Source organism: Kogia breviceps, chromosome 5 (genome assembly GCF_026419965.1).
Source record: "Kogia breviceps isolate mKogBre1 chromosome 5, mKogBre1 haplotype 1, whole genome shotgun sequence".
Classification (NCBI taxonomy): domain Eukaryota; kingdom Metazoa; phylum Chordata; class Mammalia; order Artiodactyla; family Physeteridae; genus Kogia; species Kogia breviceps.
The window spans coordinates 139,250,686-139,265,762 of record NC_081314.1 but is presented as its reverse complement, the minus strand read 5'-3'; the positions used below and the strand labels follow the sequence as shown (position 1 = coordinate 139,265,762).

The 15,077-nt window shown below is 41.1% G+C and overlaps 1 protein-coding gene across 9 annotated transcripts in view; it reads right to left on the bottom strand.

Annotated features, from left to right (window-relative positions):
- Nucleotides 1-15,077, bottom strand: part of SMIM11 (small integral membrane protein 11) — a 110,001-nt gene that overhangs the window by 46,213 nt on the left and 48,711 nt on the right. The window contains exon 5 of one of the 9 annotated variants that reach the window (XM_067035053.1): nucleotides 5,461-5,794. The exons of the other annotated variants lie outside the window; for them this stretch is intronic. The gene's annotated coding sequence lies outside the window, so the exon portion shown is untranslated. Of the gene's footprint in view, nucleotides 1-5,460; nucleotides 5,795-15,077 lie in introns of those variants that run through there. 9 annotated transcript variants of the gene reach the window in all.

The window sequence follows — 15,077 nt, the reverse complement described above, 5'->3', positions numbered from 1 at the left end:
ATTTTTTTTATTTTTTATTTTTTTTAAGTGTTTGGCCGCACCCCCACGGCATGTGGGATCTTAGTTCCCCAACCAGGGTTCGAACCCATGCCTCCTGCATTGGATGGCAAAGTCTTAACCACTGGACCACCGGGGAAGTCTGGATGTTTATTTGAAATCTCCTGATTTTTGGATGTGGGCAACTAATTCAATTTTATTGTTTTAAATGTGTGGGCCAAACAAGCTACGACCTTGAGCTGAATTCTGCTCAAAGACCACTGATTTACAACCTCTGCTTTACGGAGAAAGAATAGTTCCGGGCCAGCCCCAGGCCACACTTGATAGAAACCAGAGTCGGGGAGGGGAGCCTGCAACTGAAGGACTGCCCGCCACGGTGGCAGAGGCAGGTGAAATCAGTGGCGACAACCCCCGAGGTGTGGGCCTGGCCAGTGGACCCTCAGACCCCAGCCCTCTCACAGGATGCTGCATCGGGCTGTCTTGACCTGGCACCTCCCATTCAGATGCCACGCCCCTCACCCTCTGTCAGTATAGAAGAGGGCATTACAGCTCCAATTTTGCTCTGCAGGTTCTTGGAACCAGTCGTGGAGTCCGCCCTGGAGAGGTGGATCCACTCTGTGAGCGGACAAACCAGGCTTGTCTACAAGACTGAGGGCTGACCGTGGACTGGGGTACACTAGCCAATACGAAGAATTGGCACGGCGCCTCGCCTCTCCTGGAGGCACGCAGCCTGGCTAGGCGAATGGCTCCAGATTAGATATGCCCCACGTGCAACCCACCAGACAGTTGGCCTTGGAGAGCAAGCTCCCTGAGGTTTAACTAGACCATGGCTGTCACTTAACTGCTGAGGAAACTGAGGCTCAGCGAGGTCCAAGGACACACCCAAGGTCATCGCTTGCCTGAAGGAGGAAGCCAGCAGGAGGTGTGCTTCCCTAACTTCTGCCCTCGCTGACAAGCCAGGGGTTCCTGGGGGTCTGTGAGGTGGGGAAGGAATGACGGGGCTCTGATTTTATTCTTTTATGCACACTAACTCGCCTTGATCATTCTTTACGGGATATCATTTAGTAACATCAGACAATTTACTCTCCAAAAGGATCCTCCTGTTTCCCTCCCTTTCTAGGCCCTTTAACGGCTATTGTTGTTCTCCTTTTGAGCCCTTGTTTCTTTAACCTTTTGGTTTAGTTTGTGTGTTTTAGGCTCCAACAGTTTGAAGTCAGGCTCATGACGGCTCCAGGAATTTAGCTGATTCCAGAGAGTGGCCCAAGTCCCTACAGGTCCTTGGAACAGTCAGTGAGGGGCTTCTATACCTCTAGGATAGGCTAGGGTCTGTGGCCCCCATCCAGCAGGACGAACTTTCAGAAGAAGAGACCTTCTGCCCCTTACCCCTTAAGAATAAGGGTGTAGGGTCTCTCAGGGGGGAATGAGACAGGCTGGGACCTGGGACCCTTTGCTGCAGTGTTGCATGCAGCACGTGCACCTGGACACACCTCTCCTCAGGCAACAAAATACAAAGAAACCCTATGAGCTAAGTATAACTGCATGCATGCACCGTTAGGGCAAACTCTGGACAAAAGATACAAAGAGACCAAAAAACTCAACTGTCAATTTTGAAGAGCCCACAAGCAGGGCGTCCAGGGCACTGTGCGAGCCTCCTGCCTGCAACACCATCTCAGGGGTGGCCAAAGCACCTAAGCCACCACTCCGCCCGATCCCGTGGACACACCCTTATTCTCACCCCATATATGGAACAAGCTCGCCTCACCTCAGCCGCAAGCAAGCAACGGAACCTATTGTTTGTTCTTGCTCCTCTTGCTGCAGCAGGGGCCCCGTAAAGCCTTGCCCGAAAAAACAATGATCCTAATACCGTCTGCACTGTATACCTAGAGGTCTGCTTAGAGAGACAGAAGGTAGTCCGGCATGCGAGCTGCGCCATTTAAAACAAAAGGCAAACTGAGCCAAAAAGAAGCCAATTGCAAATTCTGATAATCTGGCTTGAAATATTGCCTTTGCCCTGGCTCTGAACTTCAGTTTCCCCTCAGGATACTATGGTAATTCGATAGTAGCCATAACAAGAATTCGAAATAAGCTGACAGGCAGAGAAAACTGTTATGGATTCCACAATCTCTGAATCTCCAGACAAGCCAGTGTGTGACTTATGTGTTTATGCGTGTGACTATCTCCAGAGGATGCCAGATCTTAAATCCACATCAGTAGATGGCTTCTCTATGGGCACATAAATACTAAAAAAAAAAAAGAGAAGTAAATACTAAATCAGATTAAGGGAGACAGCCAAAGGCTATGAGAGCTTGAGGACAAAAGCAATGTACAGAAAGCTAAGGATGGATTGAGAAGGGGTGGTAAATTCTTTAACTGATTCATTGGATACACAAACAAATCGAAATACAAATACAAAACGGAGTCAGGGACTTAGAGCAATTGGCCCCTCAGTTTCCTCGGTGTGTCTACTTAAGGTCAATAAAACCGGGTGTCTTAGATATTTCCAGAAATGCGGGGTTCTGCCTGCCAGTCTCCATGGGCAGAGGAAGGCGCCCTGGGTGTGGCTGCCCCCTGGTGGTCAGGTTGAGAATTTCCAGTGCCCATGGAGCCCTGAGCACCTGAAGCCAGGTGGTGGGTGCCTGCTTGGGGCCGGCGAGGTTCTCCGGGTGGGCTTCAGACATTCTCTGGAAGCAAAACTTCTACTCGCTCATCAGGTTCAGCAGAACAGAGCCCACCATGGTCATTATTATGAAACAGGAGGGAGAGAGGAAAGCAGCCCTCTGGAGGGGCCTTGGGAGGCACCTCCTCCGAGCAGGGGCCCTGGGGGCTCAGAGCTCTCAGGAAGTTGCTAGGACCCCCTTCTCCCTTCCTCTGTGCTGGAACCTGCCCACCCCCTTTCTAGGAATCTCTTCATCATCCTTTCCAGCCATTGGGAAGCCATCTCTCACCTAGACCTCAGCCCCTTTCCATCCCAGGCCTGTCACCACTCATGCTCTCACGGAAGAGGTTCAGCGAATTTGGGGTGATGGTTATCTAAGTGACGGCGTTCAGATATTGTCACAGGGAGGAGGAATGGGGAAAGTGGTTGCTTGTCTAGGGCACCCCCACGGGTGTTTTTTTTTAAAAAAAATTTATTTATTTCGTTTATTTATTTTTGGTTGCGTTGGGTCTTCGTTGCTGCGTGCAGGCTTTCTCTAGTTGCGGCGAGCGGGGGCCACTCTTCCTTACGGTTGCGTGGGCTTCTCACCGTGGTGGCTTTTCTTGTTTCGGAGCACGGGCTCTAGGCGCGTGGGCTTCAGTAGTTGTGGCACGTGGGCTCAGTAGTTGTGGCTCGCGGGCTCTAGAGCGCAGGCTCAGTAGTTGTGGCGCACGGGCTTAGCTGCTCCGCGGCATGTGGGATCTTCCCGGACCGGGGCTCGAACCCGTGTCCCCTGCACTGGCAGGCGGATTCTTAACCACTGCGCCACCAGGGAAGCCCCCCCCCCCCCACTGGGTGTTGTCGCTCGCACACCAGACAGTCCCCAGAAGCAGGCTCCTCTCAGACTACAATGACCCAGTGCAGTGGGAGGGAGTGTAAGGAGGGAAGATTCGGGCTGGACTCAGCCCCGGGGGCGAGAATTCTTCCTCCAGGACAAGGATGGGGCTCTGGGCTAACCTGGCAATGAGTGGCCTTAAGGTAGAATGAGGAATGGAGAATGTGGCTTCTTTGCAGAAAACCCGGGAGAGCCATAGAAAAGAACCCAGGTTTCCTAACTGCTTTTTAAACGTAGCTTTTCTGTGCGAATTCAGTGGGCGATCATATTAATTTCCTGTGGCTGCCATAAACGATGGCCACAAAACTGGTGGCTTGAAACAACAGAAAGACATCCTCTCATGGTTCTAGAGGCCAGAGTCCAAAGTCTGGGTGTCAGCAGGGCCTTGCTCCCTCTGGGGCTCTGGGGGAGGACACTTCCCACCTCTTGCAGCTTCTGGTGGCTCCTTGGCCTGTGGTCATGTCACTCCAACCGCTGTCTCTGTCTCACTTGGTCTTCTGCTCTGTGTGTGTGTCTTCTCCTCTTCTTATAAGGCCATCAGCCATCAGATTTAGGACACCACCCCAGTTGCTACTGTAAACCCAGTTGTGATTTTTCTCAAGTGATGTTTTCACTGCATATTCTCATCCTTCAACCACGGGCTTTATCACTTATTTTGTGGCTGATCAGTCAGGGTCCAGTCAGGAAAAGAGAAACCTCACTGTTCTGGCGGAGAAATTAATAGGAAGAATTGCTTAAGCAGGTGTTAAAGAACTGAAAAGGCGAGAATGGGAAAACAGGCAGAGAAAACTAGGAGGTCCTATCGGCAGACAGCAGCCAGCAAACAGAAAGGCAGGAAAAAGGTTGAGGGTCTTGTCACCCTGTCTCTTCTTTGAAGCCGATTGCCCTGCAAATCCTCCCACAGGCTGCCCGAAGCAGGGAACTGGCGGGAAGATTGTTTATTGGGGGCTAAAATGTAAACTAACCCACGGGGGCTACTCCTTGGATGTCAGAAGCTGCCTTCCAAGCTTCCATGCTGGACACATGCTAGGTCAAAGCTTCTTGCCTGTTTTACTTTTAAAGGGTGGCCTTTCTGATATTTGTGGCAAAAAGAAAAGAAAAGAGAAACTCCAAAGTTTCAGCTATTAAGCAAGTCCTCAAGAGCTGGCAAGACTGAACCCCTCCTGGTCAGGGCTGTGTGAATTCAGGGAGCAGCGGAGGGCACGCACATGCGGGCTAATGCTGCATCAAAGGAGGAAGAGAAAGAGAGAAAGAAAAACATCACCACATAGTCAAGTCAAAGGGAGGGAGGGAGGCCCACGCAGTGTCCAGGAGGACACGAGGGAGAAGGTGCATTTTCCCTGTGCCCACGTGTTCACAGGACCTTTGGGAGAAATTGAAACAGGTGTGGAAATTTTGTTTTTTTGATGCAGCCAGAGGAGGAGGAGAACATTTGATGGCTGCATTTTTCCAGCTGATTTCTTGGATCAAAGACTTTGGGGGCTTATAGAGCACTGAGGCATTCAGGGTGTCACTCCCCCCAGCTCATAAAGGTCACAGGATGTCAGGACACACTGAACTTGGGAAAGACTCAAAGCGGATGTACTAACGGAGCAAACCACAGCCATTGACCCTGTGCATGTCCCACTGCTGGACAGCGCTCAGCTCCGTCGGACAGCAGACCACAAAACTCACCTCACCAGTAAGGTACAGAATCATTGGGTTTGGGAGACAGGAGGAACGTTCTAGACTAGGGTTTGGCCAACTATGGCCCACAGACCAAACCTGGCCAATTACCTATTGTTTTTTGGTTTGGTTTGGTTTTGGTTTGGGGTTTGTTTGTTTGGCCACGCCGCAGGGCTTGCTGGATCTTAGTTCCTCAACCAGGGATTGAAGCCGGGCCACGGCAGTGAAAGTGCTGAGTCCTAACCGCTGGACTGTCAGGGAATGCCCCTGTTTTTGTAAATAAAGTTTTATTGTAACACCACCACACACTTATTTACTTATTGTGTAAGGCTGCATTCCTGCTACAGAGGCAGAGTTGTGTTCTTGTGACAGAGATCATATTGAAGCACAAATCCAAAAATATTGACTATTTAGCCCTTTACGGGAAAAAAGGAGGCTGACCCCTGTTCTAGAACGATCCTGAATTTTTTGATGACTTGGCCATACTTGGTAACGTTGGCACCATAGGGCTCCGGGGATGCACATTCTGGAGCCACAGGTGAGAGGCAGGTAGGCACCCTCTGGGGTCAAACGGAGGCAGGTCCGGTTCTTCCAAGTTTTGTCTGTTAAGCATGGAATACCAGAATTGGATTTTTTTAAAAAAAAATCCATGACTATTGAGTTATGTACTTTACAATTTTTTTAATGCTTTTGTGTGCATTATGTGTGAAATCCACGTATCTAACCATTGTTCTAGAAAACACGAGCAGCTCCCGCGTGGCTGTCTCATCAGCGCCCTCTATTGAAAACTCTTGAGCTGGTCACCCAGGGAATCCGTCTGGGGCAGCTCCCTGGGGATGGCCTGCTGGTTATAGCAGCCTCTCGCCACAGGGTGGCAGAGCATCTGTGGGTACCTCGGAGCCCTGCCCCGCAAGAATCCCGGAGAGAGAACGTTCAGTGGTGGTAACATCAGGACAGCCTACACTGAACTACTGAATCAATAATTACCGGGGGCCCAGAATCAGAGGGAGAATGGATTACTGAATTTCAAAGGGCTTTTGCAATAAAGTCAGGGCAAGCTGCACATACATAGTTTTCACACGTCTTGTGATTCTCTCTTGTGAGGCAGGCTACTTCTCTTACACAAGGGAATATTTCTACAAGAAGATGCAAATCAGGGACAGAGATGGACGTCTAGGGGGATTGGATTTAAAATGTTTGGAAGCAAGACTTTCAAACATACTAGCAGAGAAACAGCTGATTCCATGTAAAGAGTTGATGTGTTCATTGCAAACTCCTCACTCTTAAAAAAATAGATTTGCCTTCTCAATAGGTAACAGACACATAGTGAAAAACAAACAAACGAACAAGTCATTTAAAAGGAAACTGCCCAGAGGACAATAAAAGGATTCTTAGGTCTCTTTTTAGAAATATTCTTTGCATATACAAGAACATACAGCTTTTATATACAAATGGTGGACAACACACCAATCTACATCATGCTTATTTTTTTCCTACTTATCAAGATTTTGAAGACTGTTCCTCTTCAGTACACAGACATCTGCCTCATTCCTTTTAATGCTTGACTAGGATCCCATCGCGTGGATTTCCATACTGTCCTTACCAGTCCTCTTCTGATGGACATTTAGATGGTTTCCAATCTCTTGCTTGCAATGACCAGACCTGTACATATGTCCTGGAAATATGCTCACATCACACCTAAGTCCCCCAAATTCCCAGAAGATGACTGAGTGGTCAGAAGGTGCATTTGTGCTATAAAATTTTAATAATCTCAATTATCCTCAATAATAATAATAATAACTGACTTCCATGAGCTGTCACTGTGTGTCAGACACTGTTCAGATTGTTTTGTATACCGTGGCGAACGCACTGTGGATGGATAGACCCACTTTGCAAATGATCTTTACTTGTCTACCAGTAGTAAATGAGATCTCTTTATAATTCTGATTTGCATCTATATTGTTGTGGGTGAGAATGAGTATACTTTTTCTGTTTAAAAGCACTGTTACTTCTTTTTCTTTTTTTAAATCTTTTTTCTTGGACTTCTTTTTCTGTGACTAGCTGTCCATGTGCTTTGACCATGTTTCTGTTGAATAGCTGAGCTGTTTTATTTAATGTTTAAAAACTTTTAAATAGTAACAAATTTGACACTTTACCATATGTGTTGCTAATGTTTCCCCCGAGTTTATCATTTCTTTATCTCTTGTCTCGATTGATAGTATTTTGCTTTTGCCATGAAGGCTTTTTAAAAATAAATTTATTTATTTATTGGCTGCATTGGTTCTTTGTTGCTGTGCACGCTCTTTCTCTAGTTGCGGCGAGCAGGGTCTACTCTTCGTTGTGGTGCACGGGCTTCTCTCATTGTGGTGGCTTCTCTTTGTTGCGGAACATGGGCTCTAGGCACGTGGGCTCAGTACTTGTGGCACGCGGGCTCTAGAGCGCAGGCTCAGTAGTTGTGGTACACGGCCTTAGTTGCTCCTTGGAATGTGGGACCTTCCCGGTCCAGGGCTCGAACCCATGTCCGCTGCATTGGCAGGCAGAGTCTTAACCACTGCGCCACCAGGGAAGCCCCAACGAAGGCATTTTTTATTCTTATGTAGTTGGATTTATCAGTCTTGTCTTTTGTGACTTCTGACTTTTGGGTCATGCTTGGAAAGACTGCCACAATCTGAGATTATAAAAATAACTCTCCCATGTTTGTACTAGTTCTTTTATAGCTTTATTTTTAAAAATTATAATTTAGCTCCATCTGGAATTTATTTTGGTATAGCAAAGTAGAGATCCAATTTTACTCTTTCCCAGATGTTTACCCAGTTGTCCTATGCATTTATTAGATAACCAATCTTTTCTACACTGATTTGAAACATTCTCTTTATTTTATACTATTTTCCTGAATGGTTTTGAATCTATTTCTGGAATTTATTCTGTTCTACTGGTCTGTCTGCCTTTTTATATGCTGGAATCAAGCCCTTTTAATTTCTATAGCTTTACAATATGTTTTACCATCTTGCAGGGTTATTTCATTACTTTTTTTTCCTATAATTTGCTTGGCTATTCTTGCATGTTCAATTTTACATATAAATTTTAGACTCAAATTGTCTGTGTGAATTTGAATGGAGGCTCTCAAAGTCTTTGTCTAAATAAGAAATTTATCAAATTTATTTACCTCATGCTTCTGGTAAAAGAGGAGGGAAGCCAAACAAAGAAAGTTAACAAAGATATTTCCTTTGAGGAAACAGTTATCAATTTATATCTCTGTCAGAGTCAACATAATTAAGTAAAACGACCAGTCTGAATGATAGTTTTGGGGGAAGTCAAGTTTACTTTTCTCAGAGGCAACCTTGAAAATCCTGGGGATTTGCCTATTCGTTTGTTGGAATAATACCTGCAAGGATGGGTGTTTATGATGAAGGATGCTGTCTGCTGCTCTCTGCAGCTGCAAGGAAAGAAGGACCATTTTCTCCTTTTGATTTTGCTGTGATTTTTCAAGCCTAAAAGTTGGAATTCTGTTCGTTGAAACTGAAAGAAATATGGGCCTGAAAACACGAAATATATCATTGGAAAGGAAAAGACAAGAATAAGATCATTAACAAATGGAGTAAGGGCTCTGAAAACTTGGCATTCAGTGTAGTTTGGAAAACAAAACAAAACGAGAACAACAAAAACCCAAAAACCTCTGTTGATCTTTTGTTGGGATTGTACTAAATCTATAGATGAATTTGGAAAGAATTATCATCTTTACACAAGTGAGTCTTTCTAAGAATATGAAATATTTGCATTTAGTCAAATCTTCCTTTTTGTCCCTCTTTTTAAAGATTTTCTCTGTTTGAATCTTATGCATTTATTGTACTCATAGGTATCTTATCTTTTTTGGTTCCAATTGTAAGTAGAATCTTGTCTTCAATTATATTTACAAAGTTATTGCTGTTAATATAGATTCTTGGATATTGATTTTCTTTAGTATTTATGTTGTACCCACTCAGCTTACTGAATTATCCTACTAATAGTTTGCTAATAGCTTTGCAGTTTATTCTCTTTATTTTTCTAATCATACAGTCAATGATAATTTTTGCCTTCTCTTTTCCAGTTTTAGTACCTCTTGTCTAATTGAATCGAATAATTCCTCCAGTATAATATTAAATGACAGTGGTGATAATGGGTGATTGTGTCTTTTCTTTCTTTATTTTCCTTCCAGTTTTATTTAGCTATAATTGACATACAGCATCACACAAGTTTAAGGTGTACAGAATAATTAATGATTTGCCTTACTTACATCATGAAATGATTACCACAGGTTATGGAACATCCATCATCTTATATAGATACAAAATAAAATAAAAAAATATTTTTTCCTCCTGATGAGAACTCTTAGGATTTACTCTCTTAACTTTTATATGTAACATGTATCAGTGTTAATTACATTTATCATGTTGTACATTACCTTCCTAGTACTTATCTTATAACTGGAATTTTGTACCTTTTGACTGCCTTCATCCAATTTGCCTGGCCCCCACCTCTGGTAATCACAAATCTGATCTCCTTTTCTATGAGTCTGTTTGCTGTTGAAGTATAATTGGCCTATAACTATGTTAGTTCTTCGTCTACAACATTGTGATTCAATATCTCTATATATTTCAAAATGATAGCCAGGATAAGTCTAGTTACAATCTATCAACATACAAAGATATTATTATTGACTGTATTCTCCACACTGTGTATTTCATACCCATGATTCATTTATTTTTTAACAGTAAATTTGGACCTCTTAATCTCCCTCACCTATTTCTCTCATCCCCTCACCTTCCTCCCCTCTGGCAACCACTTGTTTATTCTCTGTATCTATGACTCTGATTCTGTTTTGTTATGTTTGTTCATTTGTTTTGTTTTTTAGATTCCACATATATCATACATTAATATTTTAATATTAATATTTGATTTAATATTTGATTTATTTTCTACATAAATCATACAGTATTTTACTTTCTCTGACTTATTTTACTTAGCATAATATCCTCTAGGTCCATCCATGTTGTCACAAATAGAAAGATTCCATCCTTTTTTATGGTACAGTAATATTCCTCTGTGTTTGTGTGTGTGTGTGTGTGTGTGTGTGTGTGTGTGTGTGTATCACATCTTCTTTATCCATTCATCTATTAGTGGGCACTTAGGTTGCTTCCATATCTTGGCTATTGTAAACAATGCTACAATGAACACAGAAGTGCATATATCTTTTCAAATTAATGTTTTTGTTTTCTCTGGATAAATATCCAGGAGTGGAATTGCTGGATTGTATGGTAGTTCTATTTTTAAGTTTTTGAGGAACCTCCATACTGTTTTCCACAGTGGCTGCACCAATTTCCTTCCCATCAGCAGTGTACAAGGGTTTCCTTTTCTCCACGCCTTTGCCAACAATTATCTGTTGTCTTTTTGTTAACAGACATTCTGACAGGTGTGGGGTGATTATGTCTTATTCCTGACTGTATTGATGTCCTTCTAGTGTCTCACCATTAAGCATAAGTCCAGTTTCTGACTTCAGATATATTTAATTTAGCATATTAGAGAAATATCTATCTGCTTATTTATCAAGATTTTTAAAATCAGGATGGAATTGAAATTGAACAAATACCTATCATCTATAAAGATGAACACATTTTATTTGATTATTCTTGTGGTAAATCACGTTAATGGATTCCTAATATTAAACAATTCTTTCATAATTGGCATGTGTGCAATTGTTTGTGGTGTATTATTCTTTTAGTGTACTATTGGGGTCTATTGACTAATATTGTATTTAGAATACTTACATCTTTATCCAGAAGTGAAGGTGGTCTGTGGTTACCTTTTATCATGGTGGTTTTATAGGGCTAGGTTATCACCGATGTAGTGGCTTCATCAGAAAAATTCGGGAGATTTTTCTTTTCTCCATGCCCTAGAGCTGATTAAAAGCAGCCTTCTTTATCAGTAAAGGTTTAGTAGGATTCACCTGTGAAATCAGCAGAACCAGATTCTTCTCTGGGTGGATGACTCTTTCACAAGTTTTTCAGCATCTTCTATGGTAACAGATATTTTCTGATTTTTAAAATCTCTTTTGGGATCAGTTTTGGTCATCTGTATTTTCCTAGAAAATCATTAGTTTGGTCAAATTTTTCAAATTTATTTGCACAGAATTGAGCAGCTGAATTGAGGAATCATTTCTTTGATTTTCTCTATATCTATTGCTATTCCAGTCACAATTCTTATTTTGTATATTTGTTCTTTGTCATTTATTTCTTTATTAGGGTAGCTAATGGTTTATCCATTTCCTTCCTCCCTTCCCTCCCTCCTCCCTCTCTCCCTATTTTTCTTTCTTTCTCTCTCTCTCTCTCTCTCTCTCTCTTTCTTTCTTTCTTTTTTTCTTTTGGAAGCAGGTCTTAGATGTATTATTAGCATTATCGATTTTCGGGCTTCTAAATTCTGCTCTTATCCTTTTTAATAAACCACTCCCCACCCCTGATTTCTTTAGGATTATTTTGTTTTCCTTTTTCTAACATCTGGAATTAGGTGTTTAATTTACAATTTTAAAGCAGCCTTATTGAGATATAATTTACATACCATAAAATCTACCCATGTAAGGGTACAGTTTGATGATGTTTAGTAAATTTATACAATTGTGAACCACAATCCAGTTTCAGAACATTTCCATCAGCCTAAAAATTCCCTTGTTCCTGTTTGAATCAATTCCTATTCCCACCGCTGGCCCCAGGTAACCACTGATCTGCTTTCTGTCTCTGTAATTTTGCCTTTTCTAGAAATTTCATATAGATGGAACATTACAATGTGTGGTCCTATGGGTCTTGTTTCTTTCACTCAGGATAATACTTTTGAGGTTCATGCATGTTTATTGCTGAACAGTGTTCCTTCATAAGGATATACCACATTTTGGTTTTCCATTCACCTGACGATGGACGTTTGGACTATTTCCAATTTAGAGCTATTATGAAAAGGTACTGATATGAATATTTATGTATATTATGTTTATGTATAAATATTTATGAATATTTAGTCTTTGTGTGGACATATATCTTTGTTTGCCTTGTGTAGATACCTAGGAGTGAAACTGCAAAGTCATGTAGTAGGTATATATTTAGTTTTTTAAGAAACTGTCAAACTGTTTTCCAGAGTAGTTGTACCATTATCATTCTCACCAGCAATGTATGAGGGTTTCTGTTTCTCCACATCCTTGCCAACATTCAGGATGGTCCACTTTTTAAATTATAGCCATTTTAGTGGGTGTATAGTGATACATCATTGTGGTTTTGATTTTCATTTCCCTAACGACTAATGGCGTTGAGCATCTTGTCATGTGTTTATCATCCATTTGTGTAACTTCTTTGGTAAAATGTCTGTTCAAATCTCTTTCTGACTTTTTATTGAGTTGTTTGTCCTCTTATTATTAAATTGTAAGACTTTTTCATATATTCTGGATGCAAGTCCTTTATCAGACACTTGACTTGCAAATATCGCCTACCAGTCTGTTGTCTTTTCATTTTCTTAATAGTGTTTTTTGAAGACCAAAAGTTTTGCATTTTGATGAAGTCCATTTTATCAGTTTTTTTCTTTCATGAATAGTGCTTTTAAAGTTATATCTAAGAAATCTGCTTAATTCAACATCACAATGATTTTCTTCTATGTATTTGTCTAGAAGTTTTATAGTTTTAGCTCTTACATTAAGGTTAAGCTAAATGATCCATCCTGAGTTAATGTTGTGTATAGTGTAAGGTAAGGGTCTTAGTTCACTTTTAAAATATGAATATCTGATCATTCCACTGCCATTTGTTGAAAAGACTGGACTTTCCCCATTTTTTGGTAAATTTATTTTTATTTTTTCTTCTTTACTATTGTTAGCCATACTGTATAGATTCAGATATGCACTGTTTTTAATTAATTTTCTAGATATCATTTTACTTTTAGTCTTGCTTTTCATTTTAGCTAAGAATTTTCTGAGCCTTAATTTCCAGTAGCAAGACTTATATTTTTCAATTTTTAGAATTAATTTCTGTTCTTAATACTTGTTAGTAGAGAATATTTCTACTTTAAAAAAATGTCCTTAAGTGTCTTTTACAGCCAAATATATGATTTTTGTGTATGTGAAAATTTAATGGTTCTTGGAAAAACAACTGTATTCTGTATTTTCAGGACATAGAGTTTTATATATATATATATATCAAATTATTTCTGCCTTATTAAATATATCAATTATGTATTTTGATTTCTATAATTTTACTTAAAATATCTTGTTTATTTTTTCTATTATGGACCAAGAGGTAAATTTAAGTTGCCTGCTTCTATATTTTTTCTGGCATCTTTTATTTTCAGTAAGGTTTGCTTTATGAATTTTGATGCTGTATTATCTGGTGCATAGATACTCATGATGTTAGATGATCAGAGTAGATTATTAAGTGCCTCCTTTTTACTTTATTTAATACTTTATGTATTGAGTTCAATGTACATGATATTAACATGGATATTTCTGCTTTCTTTATGTTTGTATTTGTGTGTCTGTGCTCATTCTTTTTCTTTTGATATAATTAAGTGATTTAGATTAATTGATAATTGTAAGCTGACTTAGAACATGCCTGGCACATAGTAAGTGCTAATTAAGAGTTTGCTGAAAATAAAAACAAAGCCCCTTTGCATTTCCTGAATGCAAAGTATAATTGGCTATTGTTTGTGTTGATTTTTTTCATCTGCAATATATAGATAGGACAAATTTATTTAGTCTTGGTTTATTATTTGGTTTTACATCATGCTTTTTGTTTTTTCTTTTTTATAAATTTTATTTATTTATTTTTTGCTGCACTGGGTCTTCGTTGCTGCATGCGGGCTTTCTCTAGTTGCAGCGAGCAGGGGCTACTCTTTGTTGTGTTGTGTGGGCTTCTCATCACAGTGGCTTCTCTTGTTGCAGAGCACAGGCTCTAGGCATGCGGGCTTCAGTAGTTGTGGCATGTAGGCTCAGTAGTTCTGGCTTGCAGGCTCTAGAGCACAGCCTCAGTAGCTGTGGCACATGGGCTTAGTTGCTCCGTGGCATGCAGGCTCAGTAGTTCTGGCTTGCAGGCTCTAGAGCACAGCCTCAGTAGCTGTGGCACATGGGCTTAGTTGCTCCATGGCATGCAGGCTCTTCCCGGACCAGGGCTCGAACCCATGTCCCCTGCATTGGCAGGTGGATTCTTAACCACTGTGCCACCAGGGAAGCCCACTTTTTTGTTTTCAGTGCTTTTTTATTTTTCATTTTTCTTATTTGTTATATTTTCTTTGCTTTGCATGTGTGCACCTTCTGACAATTTGAAATCTTTATAATCTGCTTCTTCCAGCTGGCTTTTTAAAATTAATGTGAAATTCACATAACATAAAATTAACCTTTTAAAGTGTACAATTCAGTGGCATCTAGTACATTCACAATATTGTGCAACCATCACCTCTATCTAGTTTCAAGGCATTTTCATCATCCCAAAGAAAATTTCATACCCGTTAAACATTATTACCCATTCTTCCTTCTCCTAGCCCCTAGCAACCACTAATCTGCTTTCTCTCTTAATGAATTTACCTTTTCTGGACATGGAATCATACAATATGTGACCTTTTATATGTCTGACTTATTTCCCTTAACATAATGTTTTCGAATTTTTTCCGTGTCATAGCATGTACCAGTACTTTTATTTTTAACGTCTTTATTGGAGTATAATTGTTTTACAATGTTGTGTTAGTTTCTGCTGTATAACAAAGTGAATCAGCAACATGCATACGTATATCCCCATATCTCCTCCCTCTTGCGTCTCCCTCCCACCGTTTCCATCCCACCCCTCTAGGTGGTTGTAAAGGACCCAGGTGATCTCCCTGTGCTAAGCG